Source organism: Triturus cristatus, chromosome 7, assembly GCF_964204655.1.
Source record: "Triturus cristatus chromosome 7, aTriCri1.1, whole genome shotgun sequence".
NCBI classification, from domain to species: domain Eukaryota; kingdom Metazoa; phylum Chordata; class Amphibia; order Caudata; family Salamandridae; genus Triturus; species Triturus cristatus.
The window spans coordinates 1,711,359,659-1,711,381,413 of NC_140590.1; the positions used below are offsets into that span (position 1 = coordinate 1,711,359,659).

Genomic DNA, 21,755 nt, shown 5'->3' on the forward strand with positions numbered 1-21,755 from the left:
AGTTCCCCTAATACTTTGTCTCCAGTTCTAATGTCTAATTCACCGTCTGTGCATAAGCGTCTCACAGACTCTGTCACTAGTATTCTATCTCCTTTCTTTGGAGCCTTTAATGTGTCTCCGGCTTTTGCTCGAAGACAATCTCGTAGTCAGTTCCCAGATTTTGAGGAACGAGAGAAGCTAGACTCTCTTGCACGAAGATGGATCAAGAAGGGTCCACAATATAGTGTGCTTGATATTATGCCTACCTTTTCGCAATGGAATGCGCCTACGCAAAGATATGTTTTCAATGTGATGTGCGACATTCTCATTAAAGAATGGGAAGATGTGAGTTCGAGTCTGATCTCACAAGATCTGTTAAATGTTCAGGCGGATTTTGAAAAAGGACTTATTGTAGGTTCTAAAGTTGAAGAAGCTGTAAGGACACTTATCTCTTAGAGATCCTTATTGTTTTCTCAGATTTTTCTTGATTCCGATCCGTCGGTTAAACTGACGTCGAAAAATTACCCTATGAGAGAGGTTCCTCTAGTTTGGAAGGAGGCAGTTGCGGCTGTAGGTGGTAATGCACCTATTCCTGCTCATTTCCAACGTATATGGGTACATGTCCCTTGGAAGAGATCTGAAGTTTTGGCTCTTAAACAAACTCTACCTGATTCTCGTAAGAACCCTGCAGGCTATTATAAAGAATTATAGCAGACAATTGATGCTTGCATTATGAACCTAGCAGACATCGATATGTTAATGGGTAATGTAGTCCCACAGACAATATGGGCTAAGATTCGTAGAGAGGATCACGCACAGGAACTAGGAGCTACTTGGGATGTTATAACTAATACAGATAGAGACCAAGTGGGTGGCGCAAAGCCTAACGCTCTGATCTTGGAACTTCCTGGTAGAATCATCACGTTAATGAAAACTATGATGCCTGCACAGAGAGTTAATTGGGATAAACTAGCAGCATGCAAACAAAAGAAAGATGAAAGTGTCTCTGGCTTCTTTACTCGTTTCGAGGAGACATTTATCGACCACAGTGGTCAGGACATGGCTACCGAGGGTGGACAGCGATTATTCGTGGACAAATTTGTATTCAATTTGCTTCCCGAGCTGTCGCACAAATTAAAGGATTCAGAAAGTTCATGGGCTGTTTCTTCTTCTGCCCAGATATTGGCTACTGCACAATATTATGAGAATAGGGACAAAGAAGAAAGAGAAAAGCAAGAGAAAAAGACGAAAGAATTAAAAACGAAGCTTCTCTTGCAACAAGCCTATCTGCCACGTTATGCTCAGCCTCAAATTCAGCAGCCTCCACAGTTTCAGAGGTTGTATCAAAAACCTGAGCCATACAATCTGCGACCTTTGTTATGGCCTAATCAATGTGCCTATTGTAGAGAGGAAGGTCATTTTAAGAATAGTTGTCCGGTTTTATTGCAGCGCAATGGAGCGTTATCTGCTCCACGAGGTCGTGCTGGCCTCCAGTCAGCAAACAGAGGTAGAGGTCGAGGTGTGTTGACTCAAGAGCAGCGTACCCTTCCTTCTCCCAATTCTGTGAACTATTTTGATCAGCAAAATGTGAGATCTACACAGTATTACAATGAAGACCATTATGTTGAAGGCTAGAGTGAGAGTCTTCATGCTAACTAGGACAGCCATGGACAAAGTAAGGGAGTTGTGCCAATCCCAGTAGATCAAAATGGTCCTTATGTTAACGTCACTACAATGGGTGTTTCAGAGCCATTTCTTCTGGATACTGGAGCAATGAGAAGTTCTATCATTCATTCAAAACTCCCTGGGGCACCTTTGTCTGGCTTAACGAATGTTTCCGTAGGATTCTCTGGCGCCCCTGTTCGCAATCCAGTTTCTTGCCCTTTGCCTATTTCAGTTGGTCCCTATGATTTGAAAGCTCCACTTCTGTTAACGAATGGTTGCGGTGAGAATCTGTTGGGTCTAGACCTATTGAAAAGAATGCATGCTACAATATATTGTTCTCCTTCAGGCGTACATCTTACTCTAGGACAGAAGTTGATCTCCCCAATGTATTTGTCAAAAGATCAGTTTCCTCCTGAATTACTTTCTCTTCCAGCAGCACTTTGGGCCACGGGTCCGAACGATGTGGGCTGTCTTGAGATTCCGCCTTATGTTGTCACTCTCAAGCCCTATGTTGAATTACCACGTATCCCACAGTATAGAATTTCTGCTGAAGGTGAGAGAGCGCTTTTGGAAATTATTCATTACTTAATTCGGAAGGATGTGGTTGAAGAAACTAGAGGTAACACATGTAATAGTCCTATTCTTCCTGTTCTTAAACGTACTGTTCCTTCTCAGCCTCCTGTGTACCGTTTCGTAATTGATTTGCGAGAAGTAAACAAAATTGTGATTCCACAATTTCCTGTTGTTCCAGACATCACTGCTTTGTTGACAATGATACCTTCCACAGCGACTTGGTTTTCTGTTATCGATCTAAAGAATGCCTTCTTTAGTATTCCCATTGCAGAAGAGAGTAGGGACATTTTTGGCTTCTCTCTTGGAGACCGAAGCTTCCGGTTTACGTGCGCACCCCAAGGCTACTGTGAAAGTCCCTCCATTTACAGCCAAGCTTTAAAATGTCATCTTGACACTTTTCACTTGCCGTGTGGTGCTGCTCTTATTCAATACATGGACGACTTGTTAGTCGCCGCCGATTCAAAAGATATCTGCAAAGATATCACTGTTGCTTTGTTGCGCCACTTGTTTAAACTGAATCACAAGGTTTCACCTTCCAAACTACAATATGTTTGTCGAGAGGTTACCTACTTGGGTCATCTCCTCTCAAAGGAGGGACGACGTTTGACACCAGAACGAATACAGGCGATTGTGCGAATGTCTGTGCCATCCACACAAAGGGAAGTATGTGCCTAACTGGGTATCACTTCCTATTGTAGACAGTGGATCCCTAACTTTTCCCTGATCGCCAAACCTTTGACTTTAAAAGATACGCCTCAGCCCCTTCCTTGGACTGATGAGTGCCAAAAGAGTTTCACTGACTTACGTACCGCTCTCTGTTCTTCTCCTGTACTAGGCACCCCAGATTACACTGAGCCTTTTACGCTTTATGTTCACGAGAGAGAAGGTTGTGCATTGTCAGTTTTGACACAGCAATTTGGAGACAAACAGCGGCCATGTGCCTATTTTTCGGCTACATTGGATCCCGTAGCTAAAGCATTGCCCAGTTGTCTCAAAGCGACAGCAGCAGCAGCAGTTTCTATCCGACAGTCTGCTGAAATGGTGTTGGATAACACTCTCATTGTTATGGTGCCACATGCAGTGGATACTTTGCTAAACAGAACAAAAACACAGCATCTTACGAGTGCATGTTTAACTGGTTACGAGCTGACGCTTTTGGCTAGTCACATACACATCAAACGATGTAATACCCTGAATCCAGCTACTTTGTTGCCCCTTCCAAATGAGGAGAGTGTTGAGGATCAGCATGATTGTTTCTTCCGTACTGAGGAAGAGACAAAAGGAAGAATTGACCTAAGAGACACACCGCTAGAGAGTCCGGATGGGTAGATGGTTCTTGTTTTAAGATGCCTAATGGAGATACGGTTTCAGCCTATGCTGTAACTACCTTACATACGATTGTGGAAACTGCACGCATTAGACACAATTCAGCTCAAACAGCAGAATTGATAGCACTAACGAGAGCTTGCGTATTATCAAAAGGAAAGAGAGTGAACGTGTACACTGACAGCCAATACGCTTTTGGCGTAGCGTTCAGTTTTGGGCGTCTCTGGAAAGAGAGGGGTTTCTTCACTTCACATGGTACCAAAATACAGCATGGTCAGTTAGTGACTGATCTCCTTGAGTCACTTGCTTTACCCACCCAAACAGCGATAGTGAAGTGTAGTGCACACAAGAAGATTACGGATGATGTTGGTCGAGGAAATGCATTTGCAGACGAAATAGCAAAGAAAACAGCGAGAGATTCAAAGAGTCGAATGTTTGTGGCAGGCCCTGCGAATTGGGTCAGAGAGAGAGGAATGTGTGAGAATACAGTGGAAAGCGTGAAAACGATTCAGAAAGAGGCTTCAGAAAGGGAGTTGAGCAAGTGGAAAGAAAGTACGGGAATGTTAGATGAGATGGGTTGTTGGGTGGAACTATCTGAACATCAACGTTGGCTGTTACCAGATGCCTATGTTCTCCCAGTGGTTACTATGGCTCATGGTCCAGTCCACTTAAGTGCAAAAGGCATTTGTAAACTTCTGGCACCAGTGTGGCAGAATGAAAATATCCCAAAATGTGCAGACAATGTAGTAAAGCACTGCATTGTTTGTCTAATGTACAACCCAGGAAAGGGAACCCCAACTCCAGCAGGTCACTTTGCTCCTCCGACATATCCATTTGAGGTGTTGCAAATCGATTACATTCATATGGAGCGATGCAACAACCTCAAATATGTTCTGGTGGTAATATGCGCCTTTTCGAGGTGGATAGAAGCATACCCTCTGAAAGATAATACAGCCCTATCCACAGCTAAAATCCTACTAAAAGAGTTCTTCTCCAGGTTTGGTTTGCCGCGCATTGTCTGGAGTGACAATGGGAGCGAATTTGTTGGCCAAGTCATGCAGAAAGTTTGTGCAGGTCTTGGAATCAAGCAAAAGTTCCATGCGGCAAATCATCCACAATCAGCGGGTTTAGTAGAGTGTTACAATGGAACTTTGAAGTTGAAGTTAGCAAAGATTCAAGCAAGTACAGGACTCAATTGGCCTGATGCTTTGCCGTTAGCCCTGCTATCCACCAGAACTGCAGTACACTCTCGTTTGGGACTTAGCCCTTACGAAGTGGTATTTGGCCGTCCGGCCAAGGTATGGGGAATACCTCGCCCTAAGAAATTCTCAGACTTGCCATATCCAATGTTGATTGATTATCTGCATGACCTTACGACTAAATTGCGTGTTCTTCATCAACAGGTTCAGAGTGCTCTGCCGGAGGCCTCCACAGACCCAGGTCATTCCATCCGACCAGGTGACTGGGTGTCTGTGAAGAATTTTCAGAGGTCCAGCAATCTACAACCCAGGTGGCGGGAGCCTCGAATGGTGTTGTTGACTACAAGGACAGCAGTTAAAGTCGAAGGAAAGAAAAATTGGATTCACGGTGTGCATTGCAAGAAAGTGCCTTTGCCTTTGCCTTTTGATCGGTGGGTTCGTAGAGGGGTTGGTGACTGTGAAAGCAAAAAGACTCCACGATTCCTGCCTTTTAGTGTTGCACACCTGAATGGGACACTGTCTGAGAAAGAGGACGACGACATTTTACAGGAAGCAATTCCATCGCATCGTCGCTTGGATACGACTGAACCACAAACATTGTTCCAAAATCAGAGTGTTCCGGGGAAGGAACATTACAACTTGAGATCCAGGCTAAAGAACATTTAAGACTTTCTTCTCCCTTGTGTAGTATTCTATCCCGGTTGCAGGGTCACGGTAGGAGTCTAGGTCACGACCTGAATAGTGACAATAGGTCTGCAGGATCTTCAGTGTCATAGGACGGTAGAGCATCGTGACTTCAGTGATTGAGGAAAATTGCCGTGAGCATCCATTAGTAAGATGGAAACTACACTAAGTAATAAAGAAAGAAGAGATGAAATGAAGAAAACATCCTGTAAAATAATGTACAGTCGTTTTAGTATAACTATATGTGTTCTTATATCATTATGTATTGTGTTGGCGATTATTGGGTGGATAATTTATGCTTTGCAGCCAAGAAATACCTCCCCTTCTTCCTCTTTGACTTCCTCTACTATCTCTCCACACCTCTTTTATACTCTCCCTTCACATGAACTCGTCAGAAGAACTGAGTATTATAACAATTCTTTTATCCAGCTATTACATCAGCACCAATTAGTGATTAATACAACTGATTGTTGGGTGTGTGGTCTTATGCCACATACCACAGAGAAAGGAATGCCATATCTCGTCCTTCCTTTCTCTTATGAAGGTTCTGCTTGGGCTTACCTCATCATCTTCTCCAACGCTTATCAAAGCAAATTGAGACGATCCGTTAGTTCACAAACTAATTATCCGGATTTTAGTCACAGTTCCTTGATTAAGGGTATGGTAGTTATGGCTAAAATCATGGAAAATAGTAAAATTTCCATCGACGAAAGAAAAGCATACACCAATTGGAACGTCACCCAATACATGTCGAGTCTCAATAGTAAGGTTGGAAAAGGAAAGTCCTCACTGATCTGGACTATACCACATCAGGGTAACTTCTGCTTGCAGATAAACGATCGCTCTTCTGACACTACACAAAAGAGTAACTGCTCCTACACGTACATTTATTCCTCTCAAAATTCGCCTCCTCTAGTGCCGTCTCAAGGCACCTATTTCATCTGCTATGATAGAGCTTATACTTGGTTACCAACGGGTTTCTCTGGTACTTGTTATATAGCTTTTCTTCTTCCCCCTACTTACACTGCTTCCGCAAATCATCACCAAACCCGATATGGCAGAGGTATTATTGATTCAAAGGACACAGCAGGACAGGAAGGAGGAGATTTCCTTAAAGGTTTTCTTCCCTTCTGGGGTCCCATGGCTAACAGCAGAAATATAAGGCAATTGGTCCGTGTCGTAGAGACTACAATAGACATCACTGTAGGAGCCTTAAGTAACATCACGGCAAAACTACAGGCGGATCGTCTTATGACCTTGCAAAATCGAGTTGCCTTAGACTTTGTTCTTGCCGATCGTGGTGGAGTATGCAAATTGATCGGGTCAAGTTGCTGTATTTTTATTCCTAATGACGCTCCGACAGTATACCAAGCTATCTCCAAGTTGCACATAATCTCTGAGTCTATTCATCAGGACGAAGGAGATTGGTCTTTAACGGAATGGTTTTGGGGACTACTGTCCAAATGGGGTTGGAAAGCATTGACGTTCCTTGGTATAATCCTGACTATTATATTTTCCTGTTGCCTTTGTATGCACTGTGGTCCCGCTATCTGTAATTTTTGTGCTACTATGTGCATCCTAAAACCCAAGCCACAAGTAACGGAAAACATAAGAATGATGTTACAGAAACAGCTCGATGACCTCATGGCTATTGACGTGGACTCAGATTAACATGAGTCTATCTGAGGAACTTCGATTTTCGATCACGATCGAATCGACCCGCCATTTTGTGGCCCGCCGCCATTTTATGTTGCCATCACTCAGGCAGCACGGCGAACAAAGTCTATTCTGCTTTTTCTGTAGCCCGGTGTCGAAATACGCCCTCAGCCTCTATTTGCAAAGCTGGTGTTAGAACTAGCCAAGTACACTAATCCCTGTCTGGCTTTTCTAATCCGCGTCTCAACTATCTGTTGGCTCACACTATTCTTTCCTGACCTTATCTTATCGACTGGCCTTCACTGTCTCCTGCTAGTATTATCTCGTTTCACGACTGTCCTCCAATACACACAAACGTATCTCACCACCTGCAAGTTAGTTATGAATCTGTAATGTATTAACTAGTCCCACGTTATGAAGGTATAGTTATCTTTAATGTGTATATACAGAAGGGAAAGGAGGATGAATATAAGGTGGAACTGGGAAATTTAAAAGAGGATATGATGACTGTATGTGATAACTACCAGAAGGATGTATTCTTGGTGTTGGGCGACTTTAACCACAAATTAGACCCCCGTAGAATAGATCCATGGAGTAAGTAGTTGTTGATCTCCTATAATATAGAGGTTGCCTTATTTCCTAGTGGGGGTAATTTGGCCCAAGATATGGCATTAGGACAGTTGTTGGGCTCTATGGACTTGGTATGTGTGAATGGGAGAATGGAGGCTGATCGGCCGGCAAGGCACACATTTACGATAGGTCAGCAACCCTGCCCTATAGATTCTGTGTTTACACATGCCTGGAACTTTGAATGAATTAAGTACTTCGAGGTGGTAAAGAGTGGAGCGTGGTGATCACTATCCTCTAAAGACCAAATTATATGCAACAAGGTGAAAACAGAGAGAGATACCTCTTCAGGTACATGTGGATTACCCATAGCGGCTTGCAACCTGTATATCGGAGGAGCACATTGGAAAATTAAGTGCTGTACAGCAGACCCTTTCATTAGAAAACATTCCAATCAAAAATGGCATTGGTATGAAAATACAATAAGACAACTGGAGGAATGCCTAAGGGTGAAAATTAAATGTAGTAAACCCAGGGTAGTTAGTAAAAATAGATCCCATAATAAAGAACGACCATGGTTTGATGAGGAATGTCATAAAGCAAAAGCATATATTAGACAAAGGGAAAGAAGACTTAGGGTAATGTATAATGCTGAAATGTCCCTTACTCTACAGAAATTAAGGATAAAATATGAAACGATTATTAGGAACAAAAAAAGAACCTATAAAGATAGTTGTTGGGTAAGTATGCTAGCCGTAATTGAGTCCAAAGATGTGAAATGTTTTTTGAAATTGGTCCAAGAAAGTTCCGGCAAAATATTAGGGTCTCTGCACTGTGTTGTTCCCGAAGATGACTGGGTGGGTTACTTGGGGGAAATTTATGGGAAGTGGCCACTGCTAAATAAAGTAATAACAATATCTTTGCCAGGAGTGAGGGAGGAGCACTTTACCTCCAGTCATATTAGAAAAATAATATCTAGCCTAAACCTTACCCGGGACGCAGGCCCAGATAATCTGCCTGCAGTGATTATAAAATCTAGGCCTGAATGGTGGGCAGAGTTTTTTGCAAAAATGTTTCAGGGGATCCTGAACACAGGCATCTTGCCAGGAAACTGGAGAGGAGCAATCATAAAACCAATCCACAAAAAAGGAGATTTAAAAGCCCCGAAGAATTACAGATTAATAAATCTCTTAGACATAGGAGACAAAGGTTTTGCAAAAGTAATTTTGGGAAGGCGTTAGGACTGGGCAGAAGTAAATCGGAATGTGCCCCACGGAACGGGGGGGGGGGGGCTCAAAGAGGGACATTCAGCGGTTGACCACTGTTTCGCGCTCTGGTCCATTGCGCGGAAGTCAATCTAGCATAGGGAAGTTTGTTCTGCTGCTTCGTGGACATCCGCACAGCATTTGACCTAGTGGACCGGGAACTGCTGTGGGAGACTTTGACTGGATATAACATCTCTAGGGATCGGTTAGGGCTGATTCAAGCACTTCACACCGATAATAGGGCCCAGATAATTTTTGATGCAGAGGGGAGCTTATCTCAGAAAATTCAGATTGGCAATGGACTGAGGCAGGGGTGCGTATTGGCCCCCTTGTTTTTTTCCTTGTTTATTGCAGACTTACATTCAATCCTAGGTAACTGTGAAAAGTCTGAATCAAGACGGGAAACATATCTCATCTCTTTTATATGCGGACGACCTTGTAATTATTGATCAAACAGAGATTGGTCTGCAAAGAAATCTAAACAGGTTCAATGAATACTGTTGATAAGACAAAGATCTTATGTTTTGGTCGGAGGAAAATAGGGTTTACATGGGCAAACATCCTGAACAGCGACTCCGGAACAACGAGTTCCGGAGTTACGAAAGCCGAGCAACGACTTGCCCGAACAACGACTCAGCCTTAACCACGCATGTACGTGGTTAAGGCTGAGTGATTTGAAGCAAAACCCCGACACTAAACATTATCTCCTGCATTAATGTAATTGTATTTAAAAACATTTCTAGAGGAGGAGCCAAGATGGCGACCGGGACGGCAGCGTAGGCTCCCGGCTCCGTGAACCTCCGCACCCCGCACAGATATCCTGCTCGAGATCCTTAGCCTGCGCCATCTACCCGTGTTGGTGAACGCGAGCGGCAACCGGCCGTGTGACCCCGAAGTTTCTGGCAGCGGTACCGCCGGAGAAATGTCCGTCTGAAGTTTGCGGCCTGTGCTGCCCCGGAGCCGGGACCTCGAGTGAACGCCGTGGCCGGGCGGCAGTGCAACAACAACGGCCTTTGGTGACTGGGTGTGGTCGGACCGCCGGAGTGGTGCGAATGTCGGACTGCGCTGCGCCGTGGTCGCTCCTACCACTAAGCGTAGCTGAACGAGTGCGTGCCCGTGGTGGCAACTCCAAGACTCTCCGGTGATTGCTTCAGCCTTCGCCGGTGAGCTGCCCGGACGCCGCCCGTAACTTGTCCCGATTCTTGTGGGCTGCTCCCGGATTTTCTCCGGGCGCTGGTCCGTGGTGGGGACGACCGTGGCCCGTGACCACACACCGGACACATTGTTTGCCTGCCCTCGGAACCCAGTTACCAGTGCCATGGAACCCGAGGCGCTTGTGTCTGAGCCCCGGCCCCGATCTGGGATGGACCTACCCAGCGGCCATTTTGGTATGCCTGAGTCCACCATCCTGTACACCGGGTTGCAGCAGGATTGGGAGGGTGCGACTCTGAGGAGCGTAGCGGAGCGAGCGCTGGGAGCTGTACTGGGGTACGGTGACCTTCTCGAGGCTCTCGGTGCCCTTCACTCCACCCTGATTTACGGAGCCTGGGTGTTGGGGAGCAAGCTCGATGGAGTGACATCAGCGTCGGAACAGTTGCCGCCTGCCTATCCCCAGGTACACTGGGACTTCTCACGCCGCGCACGGGGGGACAGTGTCGTGGCCGCCCCTGTGAATAGTGCACGCCTGGACTCTCCGGACAGTATATTAACGTGCGATCAGCTGGCTGTGGATTTGGTCTGTCCCGGAGGTTTCGGACCTGAGTGGGGGGTGGTGGCCTTGTCCCGTGCGCGGTCTCCGACGACCCAGGCAACGTCCAAGCAACGGTCGCCCGCCCTGGCTGATTCCGCCTTCCTGGGCCTGGTGTGCAGTGTAAATCCTGGCTCGGCATCGGGAAAGACGATCCTCCCTAGAGCTGACTATGTCGATCTTCAGAGCCCTCTACCCTACCTGTGTGTGTCGCTTCCTGAGTTTTATTGGACACTTCTCTTCCTGGTAACATTGGACATGGCACTGGGACGGGGGGTATGCATGGGTGGGTTTGCAAAGAGTGGCCAAGGATGATACTGACCCTTTCGAGGTGGTCACCTACTAGGCGGGCGGGCTCGGGAGTTGTGTGCTCTCACGGCATAACTGTTAATGTACCAAGTGCGTAATGCTCCTTACTCCTCTTTGACAGGGTCGATTTTGTGTTCTTTATTGTGTGCTTTATGGGAAACCGTGTGGTGCGGGAGGGAGAAGCCGGGGGCGTGTTTTGCAGGCCCTCCTCCAGTTTATTAATATTCTCTCTAACCCCCCGTCTGGTGGGGGCTCTTTTCCCACTTCTTTTCTCTGTTTCTTCTATATTTCGGGTCTGGTTCCGGGGCGACAGGCACACTGCTGGGGGGGGGGGGCCGTACTCATCTGCAGAGGTGCAGGGTGGGGGGTTGGGGGGGGGGATCCTCTAGTCTTTCATCTCCTTTTTCTATGGCCTCCTTTTCTTCTCTTATTCTTCTTTGTCTTTTTCTGGGATCAGCATGGTAGTACTCCTTTGTTGTTAATCACTGCTGTTTCCGGAGTGCCATAATTTCCGTGGAGTTTCCCGGGTCTTGGGGCAGGGGGTTGCAGGCGCAAATGGCCGTGTCATTCCTCTACATCCTGAACTTCCTGTTTCAGCGCCATTGCTTAGATAGACTGCTGTGTATTGTTTACGTTCATCGTTCTGCCTGCCATTTTTCGCTGCTGGGAAACTGTTTGGCACCTGATCCTTCCATCCTTTTCTATTATAAAATGTAAACCTTTATTATCCTTCCTACTTGGGCTGTTCAGAGACTGGTGAGAATGCTAGCGTCGAGATTCTGCTCCCCGAGGTACTGACTGTGATAGACTTGCTTTCTGTTATTCTGAGTGTTTAGCGGCCGGCCCCGGGGGTTGTAGGCCCATATGTGTAATTGATTGAAATGTCAATAAAGGTTTTCAAAAAAAAAAAAAAAAAAAAAAAAAAAAAAAACATTTCTAGAGTACGACTTTAGTGTTTTTTATTGAATGCATTTTGAAATTAAATTGAAGGTCACGACATTGATGCAAAGTGCAGCAACGCAAAGACGGTTGTGTTGGTAGCATCAGTAGTAATATTAGTAATAATAATAATTGTTTTTGTGCCCAACCAGACAGGTGTGATAGCAACAGAAACACGTTTACCTCTACACCGTGTTCCAACTGGTAATTGCTGTTAATGCTGAAATTTCCATTGTTTTTTTTAACATGTTACTTTTTTTTCATAAGACTTGTCCACATGATACTAATATTTTAGTGTACTATATGGAGAGAAGGGGAAGGGGGGGATGCGGCGTAAGATCCAGTCTCGGCGACGGTTCAACATCCTGTGATTCTGGGCAAATCACTTAATCTCCCTGTGCCTACTAAGAATGAATGTGTCCTCGTGTGATGTAAATGGTGTTCGTGTAAAAGCGCTCCAATACTTTCGGGTCGAGTTAGCGCTATATAACGAAAAACTGAAAAAAAACAGGGGTATCCCTAAACCTCTATTACATTATTGTTTACGCATCTCTAGGGTGCTGTTTGTTAGCGTCAGACACTGGGTGACGCTCGATCTAGGCACAGAACCCAGAGGTGACTTTTGAAAACCTTAAGATATATTCCAATAAGGGTTCATTATTCTTTAATTGCCAGAATGGTAATGTCTCACACGCATAAAAGCATTCACTCCCTGCTTTGACTAGCTGTTTTTTTTGTGCAAGTGGATCTGTGCACTAATTATGCGAACCTGTTTATATTTCTTCATTTGTGCTTCTTTTTCCCTGATTCTAGCAACTTAGATGGACAGTGCATGGACATTGCATGACTTCAGATTCTGGTGGTGAGGGCGGGGTGAGAGGTTGAAAGTTATAAGGTTTAGACTGACATAGTGGGGGGTTCGCGTGAAAGGTTATGAAATGCACTAGACGCTGCCGTTTTTTAAAAATTGAAAAGGTAGCACTGTTTGAGGGCCATACATGGAGGTTTTGTGTCAAGTAATCTGGAAGCGACAGGTGTGACCTCAGATCGGTCTGGTTTTATTTTTATCTCTCCGTTACGCTGTCACTGTACACAGGGTACAATGCCCAACAGGGCCTACGATTTATCATGATGTATGTATTTTAATATCTGTGGTATTTTTAGGGTGGGTGTAATTGGTTATTAAGGGTTGGAGGGATCGGGGTACTAGATGGGAAGCATTTGTTTTTACCACGCATTCCTTTACCACGAAAAAACATGGCAAAGGAATGCATGGTAAAAAAATGTTGTGGTTTAGACGAGGTCGTGGTTGCGACCTTGTTGTTAGGGAAGTCGTGGTTGTAGAACTCGTTGTTCCAACATACAACCGTTTACATGGTTTCTGGGCTCCGAGAGGTTGGAAAAGGTAGCAGAATATAGGTACCTGGGAATGTGGTTCGAGAAAAGTCTGCAATGTCCTACCCACCTCGATGCACTAAAGCTGAGGTCATCAGCATCGGTTAGTGGATTAAAAAAATCCAACGGTGCTTATGGCAAAATGTCTGACAGACCGGTCCTAATAACTTACTCAGCAATGGTACCACCACAATTTTTGCACGGTGCTGAATTGCTATATTTGAGTGCCAAAAACGGATGGGACATTGAGAAGGGAAAAATACTGAAAAACGTATATTCATTGCCCAAGTCTTCAATGGTCCAGGCAGTGAGACTAGAATTGGGAATCACCTCATGGGGTATAAAATCTTGTATGGCCCTACTACGATTCTGGCAGCATCTGGGAATGGGAGAAGATTATAAAATCTCGCAATGGTGCAGAAACGAGATTGTAAAGAGCGAGCTAACGTGGGCAAAAGGGATTAGAGCTACCATCACTAAAGCGTGTTGCACGATGGAGGTTACGCTGTGCCCCCAGACTTTCCTAATTGAGGTTGACAAGAGGGGACTTAGGTCCCTGGGAAAATAGTTTTCTCGAGCGCAGGACCAAGATTACTTCGTGGAAAAGTTCTGTACGTTTTATGGCTTCTGCATGGCAAAATTATAAATATTTCACTTATATTGTTAGGTTACCTAGCAGTCGGATAAGAAGAGAATTGCTAAGGTTAAGAATTGGGGTTAACCCTTGCTATGTGAATAATGGGGTAAAAAGATCTATGATTGACAGCAAGGGAAAATGCACCTTCACTTTGGGAACAACATGTGACATTTTATATATATTATTGGATTGTCAGGAGGTTTTAGATATATGAATAGAGATTTTACGTCCAATTTTTAAAAAGTATGATATTAAAAACAGGGTTCAGGCAGTAAACCTTTTAACAGAAATGAGTACTTTAGACATAGCTTGTGCCATGGGGAAGTTCATCCAAAAAGTTAAAGAATTTCTCAAACGTGATTAGATCTGAAATGTTTGTTTTATTGTTTTATGTGGCCTATGTTATATGAAATGTTGAAAGGAAATCCAAGTGTATTATATGAATTTTTATGATGTTTTAATTAAGAACCGTCATTTTAGTAGTTGTATTAATGTAGTTTTTAAAAACGTTTGAGGACCATTGGTCTAAATAAACTTGTATTGAATTGAAAATTGATTGACATAAATGACTCTGTGTTATATTTAAGCCAAACAGAGCCTGATTACGAGTATAGCTGATATTTATCGCTCCTGATAAATAACAATACCGCCAGTATTTTATTTATTGGGTCTGATGAGTAACACCTATTATGAATTTATGGTGAATTACATGGTGAATTTGGTGTTTAATGCACCATCATCTGCATGATACCGTAATTACAGTATATTTTCCCGTGTTAGATTTCGGCAGGTTTGGCCTGCGGAAATTTAACAAGCATTGAGGTAATTAATGTATCTAATAAATATCGGATGTGCTAAATACCTTCATACTCATGATTCTGACTCATGCGTAAACAGGGTTTAATGCATGGGACGGAACATTGTGGGCATCTCGTTGTCACACCCTGAGGGTGGAATTTGTGCTATAATTGAGAAACATATTGTACCTATATCACTGCTATGTCTATAGGGATCCACAAATGGAAAGAGACTATACAGTAAGGGTTTAAAGACTTGCACAACTGGATATGGTCTTGAGAGGTGCGACCTCTGGTCATGGTTGAAAAGTATAACATTTGTGGTCCAGCTTTTGAGCCAGCTGCTGCATCAGTTGGGTGGGTAAGTTCCTTTTTCTTTACTACCTTTACATGCATTCCTTGTTATGTTTTTTGCTGTGTACTGTATTTAATGTGTCCCCTTATTTTTAGACTTTCCAAGGAAAATTGGGCATTGCCAGTGGTAAGAACCTCCTGGTGTGTCACCCTTTTTCAACCAGTGTGTCGTGGTTTTCCCTTGCACTGTTGGCACTTGTTACAATCATTAAAACACATCTATCAGGCTCTTGTTTGATTCGTTTGTGCAGGCGAATTCATAAGAAGCTTTAGGCGACTTGTCCTTGTGTTAGGTTGATATCTACCTTTAATGTTGACTGCAAGGCTAGACTCTATGTAAATGTATCTTTCTGTTCTGATTCCTAGGTTTTGTTCTCCTGAGTCATTGGCCCTCATTTTTCTTCATTTAATGATTTGTTTAAGTGTTCTAGGTGCCTCTGGCTCCTACTATATTTTGGTTTTGATGATGATTCCCCATTTCTTGTGATATTGAAGAGCTGTTGACTATAGGGTCAAATGCCCTGGCATGAACTAATGCTACCTGAATATGGTCCTTATCCAACAGCACTGCTCTTTGTGTCATCCTTGCCCTTCTTTCCGAACACACATTTATTTCTCTTTGTCACTCCAATGTGTAATCACTGGAGCACTGAGCACCTATGCCTTATTAAATCTTGTTGCAATTTTTAATGCCATGAATCCCATGATAGATATCTTGATAAATAATTAAATTATTCTGTAATATTTCTGGCAGAGTGTTATCTTCTTTCTTTTGTTTCATTCAACTGCATGATGGCAATTATGTCATCTAATACATTGTATTTGTTTTTATAAATTATAATGTGTGTGACGTTATGTTTTGTCAAGATATTTTCGTAGTTCAATGTTTTAGTAGTCAATATTTTGATCTACAACTGTATAAAGATAGAGGAACTTCCTGTGATGCCATCAGAGTCAAAGATCTTGTGTGTCAATTTCCTTTGATATCATGCGGGTTGAGGTCAAAGTAACTGAAGTCATTTTTGCTACCCCTGACTCTTAGGTAAACATCCAATATATCAGTGCTGTGATGGTGCCGATAAAGGTTTCCAATTCAAAATAATGATCACTCAACTGCACTCTTGAACTGTTGAACATTTTGATTTATTCACTCTCAACCAGAAACAGACATAATCATACAGGAAATGAAAACATTGATCATGGACTAGATTCCCATACTGGAGAAAAACCCCAAACCAAAAGTAATCCTAAATTCACAAACATGCACAAAAATTAACATTGTCTATTTCAATTCCTGGGGAGTTATTTGTTTAGATTAAAATAAGTACACAAATATTCTACCTATACCAGCTAAATGTCATATAATGAGAAAACAATGACAAACAATCTAAAGTCCAGTAATCCAGTACAGCTGCGCTTGAATGTTTCTCCATTCTCGGATGTAGCTACCAATGGTGCAGCAGGTGCAATGAAACCTGGGGCTTGGATCCAGGAGGGGACTCTGCACCAGAAATATTAATGTTTTCTATTTCTACAAAGGGGGTCCGTTTTTGATGCTTGCATTAGGGCCCTATGGTGACCTTGCTATGCCACTGACTCATTGGATGAATATTGACACATGCTAATGTACCTAAGTTGCACCTGCCAGAAACTCATAAAGTGATTCCAGGCAGGCATTAACCTATTAGCATCCTGCGTTGCCTTATATTCTGCTCAAGGGTGGGAACTGGGCATTCCAAGGTATGGTTAGTGATGTTTGTGGGCATTTACAAGTTCTTCTTCTTCCTCTTTCTTGCCTGGAAAGAGTTGTAGATCAGCCATGTAAGAAGAGGAATTATCATCTGCTAAATTGCTGGGATTGTAAGGCAAGTAAGTTTTCCAAAAAAACAAATGTGTGTTTGCACAGGGGCTTTTATTCCCTTTGTGTGGAGTTCTCTGTTATTGGTAAATCTGCAGAGGAATGAGATCTTTTTGTGAATGACATATGACCTTCTTAAGAAGGGAAAACCTACACCTGGAACATGTATTTTCCTGGAAAAGTTTGGGCATTCTAGAAAGTTGTAAATCTACACTTGAATGTAGGTGTAAATATTTGAGTACAGCTTTAGACCCTTATTTGTGAATTGGGCTCCAATTCTGCAAGTGTGCTCTTCTGATAATGAAAACCATTGAGATGATCCTACTCGTCCAGACTTATGCTCTTGCTGCCAGTATTTGGCTTATAAAAAACATTGAGCAGACACCCAGTAACCTATCATATTGTACACCAACTAAGGCCCTTGGGAGAGAAGTATGACTCCAAAAAAGCAGTAACACACAGTTGCTGTATGAATTTGGCTCATGTCCTGTGGACAGAAGAATAACACTCGTGCAGCTCTGACAAGTAGGTTCTAGGGCGTGAATTAGTTTGATTTGCACATGTTTTCAGAGATCTTTCTAGCAGATATAATTAGGGGATATATATATAGTGTGGACTTCTCTTATGTGTTGTACAAAGCAGACATTGTTGCTGCAATGACATACAATGGCCAGTATGGGCTTAGCAGCAGGGCACAAGTCGGGGGTACAAGCAGGTACATGGCGTCCACCCACTATTTTCACAGTGTGGACTCCGTCCCCCCTGTCAAGAAGTTGGGCCTAACAGAAATATGCTGAACTTGTCCTGGTGTAATTTTAAGACAAGGGACACGTTCAGCAGTGCCGAAAGGTTATCTGTTTTACATTCCCTACAGCAAAGTGCAGGCAGCGAGGGAGCTTTTTTTTCACCTCCAGCTGGACCAAAGTTAAGGGGCTAACAGACCTTGTTTTGTTTGTATATCCTGACTGGAGGGGTCCTGGAACCTCAGACTTAAATGTAAAGGCCACGGAGGGGAAACAAAGGCACCCAGCTTGTTATCTCTTCACAGGTACTTAAGAAAGACATGCTTTTGCCTTTGTTCCGTCCCTGTATATAAGAGATGAATGCACTGTAAGAATGTCAGATGTGTTGGCCTGTCCCAGTATTTACACAAATAATTTCAATAGCACTATTTTATTTAGTTCTTAACGCTATGCAACCCAGTGCAAGGTGTCAGAACTCTTTACGTAACATTCTCATTATACATCGACAACAAATCATGTACATGTGTGAATCAATGTACAAGATGAGTTACATGAGACAGGTTTACAAGGTGTTGGAGTCACATGTCCTTCATAGCTCGCTGTGCTATATTACAAGGATTCAAATGTATGAACTGCAGGTGACAAAGGATCTCTTTGTTCAAAGCAGTAACCGACTTACCTTTCTACATAAGATAAGAATCTGGCATCTGCATGTTACATAAAGTGCTTTGCAGGAGACACATTAACCTTCTATACTAGTTAGATTCATTTCTGGGACCCGACAAAACACAGATCTCTCCAACAAACGTGTTAACCTCCAGAGTTATTTCCCCATTATCGTTATTATTGCTCCCTGAGCTTTACTAGGCACCTCTGCAGCAGGTGCCTCAACACAATAAAATATTTTAAGATGCAAACTTTGCAGACAATTAAGCAGAACAGATCAACTGCCATGTGCCTCCTTGTTGCCAATTTCTTTGTGGCAGGGTTTAAAAAAATAAATGTATTAGTTGAGGCCCAGATTTTGCGTTGGGATTGCGCCATTTTTTTGGCACAACCCCAACACCAAATCGCATATGTTAAATCTCATAATGCACTTAAATGTAGTCATGATATACCTGATATACATATGTGTGAGTTCTTAATATCTAATGCCACTTCCTGTTATGTCACTTCCAGTGAGGTCACTTCCAGTGAGGTCACTTCTTGTGATGTCATGTGCAATGTCACGCGTCGTGACATTATGCGCTGTGATGGCACGCATCATGCTTTCTCTTGCATACTGCCTAGCCTGGTAAGTCCCCCCACTTCTTTTTTTCTGACTTGTGCCCTGCTTATCAGAATATCTGCTGAGAGCAGACAGGCACTGATGCAGCAGTAAACATCAATGGGAAGGTATGGCACAGCAATGGCTGAAGCTTTGTCACAGTGAATCATTGCCACCAAGCACCCGAAGAGAGAGTCAGCTTGAAGTGCAGCACACATGCACACTGGCCAATCACAGCACAGCACTGCCCAAAGTTATAAAGCTCCCAGGCATACACATGTGTCTCAGTGAGATCCATTGAGCGGTTAGCACATGGCCTTGTCTCCCTGACTCGTGGTAACATTTGATGTAGCAATGACAACCAGTGACCCAGTCCATATATGCCATTGGTTGACATTCTGGTAAGCGGTCAACGTTCATTGTTAACCTACCAGAAAAACAAATGTTATGGCATCAAGCATTAGTTGAGTCCCAGGATGACTGTCTGCTAGCAAAGGATGTTTTGTGGAATATGCTGTGTGAAAATGGAAGCTCTAAAAAAATCCTTTGAAGATATCTCTGTTTTAAAAAAAAGCATAAACAAAGAATAGCATATGAATGTTGAGGCGTAGCCCATAACAAGAAGAAAGTGTGACTGATACTACACTTTACTAATGGTGTCAGATTGCACATCAATGTAGATATCTGTGCCAGACTGACAGTGGTATGTGCCATGTTCAATCACAGCCTTACTACCCTGTAAAATGTTCAGCTCCACTGGAACTGAGATCAAAACCTCCTTGCTCATGAAACTGACAGTCAGTTTTGTGCGTGGCGGTACCTTCCTCGGCAAACTTAACTCTGCTTTTTTGCTTGTGGTGAATGTCTCAACCTCATCTTTCTTCACTGAGAAGGTGTTGGACGCCTCTGACGAAATATTGGCCACTCCTTGCAAGGTAAATGAGGCACCCACCTTGATTGAAGACACCTTGCTGAATTCAAAGCTATGGGAGACATATTTCTCAAACTCTTTGCAAGAAGTAGCGGTGAAATGCTGCTCGCTGTCTGTGTTGTTGATGTAAAAATACTGATCTGCCTGGATGTTCTTTTCACTATCTGTCTTTTTCTTGTCCAACAGAAGTGTGGCGGTGATGGAGGGTTTCCCAGGGCACAGAGGATACACGTGAGATACTAGATCGTTGAAACCAACATCACGATAGTTTGCCAGATTTTCACCAGCCCTGGCTACAATACACCTTCCCCCTCTATTTCGATGCTCGTATAGAAGCCATGCTCCGCTGTGGACTCTGTGGGAGGATATCTCATCATTCATGTTTCCAAACATTAAATTGGTCTCTTGAGTCAGAACTGTTTGACTACCAGAGAAATTGGGATTCTCATAGAGTGTGATCTTTGGATTGGTCAGGTCTTCAGTGATCAGCCTCAGAGAAGATGCTTTGTCGCACATTTCAATGGAAGGATGTTCTCCCTCCTCTAGGGCACTGAACGATCCTTGATAGTTGGGACGATCGTACATTAGCCATGGCTGCCCCACCACCTTCACAGACGAGATGCAGTCTCCGAAGTTCTCCTGTGCCAGATTCACAACATCTGCTGTAAAGGTCCTTTGGAGCCCCTGGAACTTGTGAAGTTCATAGACAGTGATGGTGTTCATGGTGATCAGCTATGAAGTTTCAAAATTGTCTTCTGTGATGACCCTGTGTTACAAAACGACAGCTGGTCAGTGGAGAAAAATCATGCATGATTGTGTGAAAATTCACAATACTGGCTCCTCTCTTTTAAAAGGAAAGAAGGTATATTTTGATGGCAATGTCAATGACAAGTTTATTGTATGATTACTTAAAATCATTACAAGTTACATGAAAACGAAAATATCACGGTGTGAGAGAATACAGAAATAAAAACCTTATATGAGAACATGTTTTACAGCATGATATGATTAAAACAAAACTTTAAAACATTGCATTAAAACTTACAACACTGATCACAACAGCTTCCCCTTTTTCCTTAAAATCATTTAAGGATGATATTGCAAGCTAATGACGTACATGTAGTGGGTCATGATGGTGCAGATGGTAGTAATTCCGAAATGCCACTGGCCCCGGGATGTTAATGTGTATAGGGTACTGATAAAAAGTGTACAGCTAAATAATAGAGCTAAGGTGGAAATACCAGGCCTAAAGGTGAAGTGCAGAATACATAATGAAGAATCATATGCAGAAACTGAAAAAGGTCAGTGTTTTTTAAGGCACAGATGGCTCAGGTTCTTACTGGGCAAAATGACACAACCCATAAAGCTAAATTTCAAAGTACACTGCCTGAAGGAATGTTTTACTTTTATTTTTTTTATGTGCAGAAAACATAATAAAAGGTTATATATGGAAACGACCCAGGGTCTACACTTTTTGAGGCCTCAAAAATAAGGTGCTGATCTGCCTAGGAGAGTATGACTCAAGGTCAGTCATACTGGACATGATGACACAACCTAAAAGTTCATTTTGTAAAATGTAAATGGCAAAATGAGGGGTCATATACAGAGGCTACACCTGCCTAGGGGAGTACAGCTCAAGAACATACTGGACATTGTGTCACAACCCACAGAGCCAAAGTGCAAAGCGCAGTACCTGAAAAGTTAAGTTTTATAAAATGACAATTACATGGAGACAGGTTCTATACTCAAGGGACCTAAGGTCCACAATGTTTTGGCAGAGGCAGTGCAATTGATCAAGATGTGTTGTGACAACCAGCCTTTTAGTTAAGGTGCTAAATTGCCTAGGAGAGTGTGGCTTGTAAAG

The 21,755-nt window shown here is 43.2% G+C and overlaps 2 pseudogenes; both read right to left on the bottom strand.

Annotated features, from left to right (window-relative positions):
• Window positions 1–20,613, bottom strand: part of LOC146812841 (epidermal differentiation-specific protein pseudogene) — a 28,242-nt pseudogene extending 7,629 nt beyond the window's left edge.
• Window positions 16,214–21,755, bottom strand: part of LOC146812842 (epidermal differentiation-specific protein pseudogene) — a 30,022-nt pseudogene continuing 24,480 nt past the window's right edge.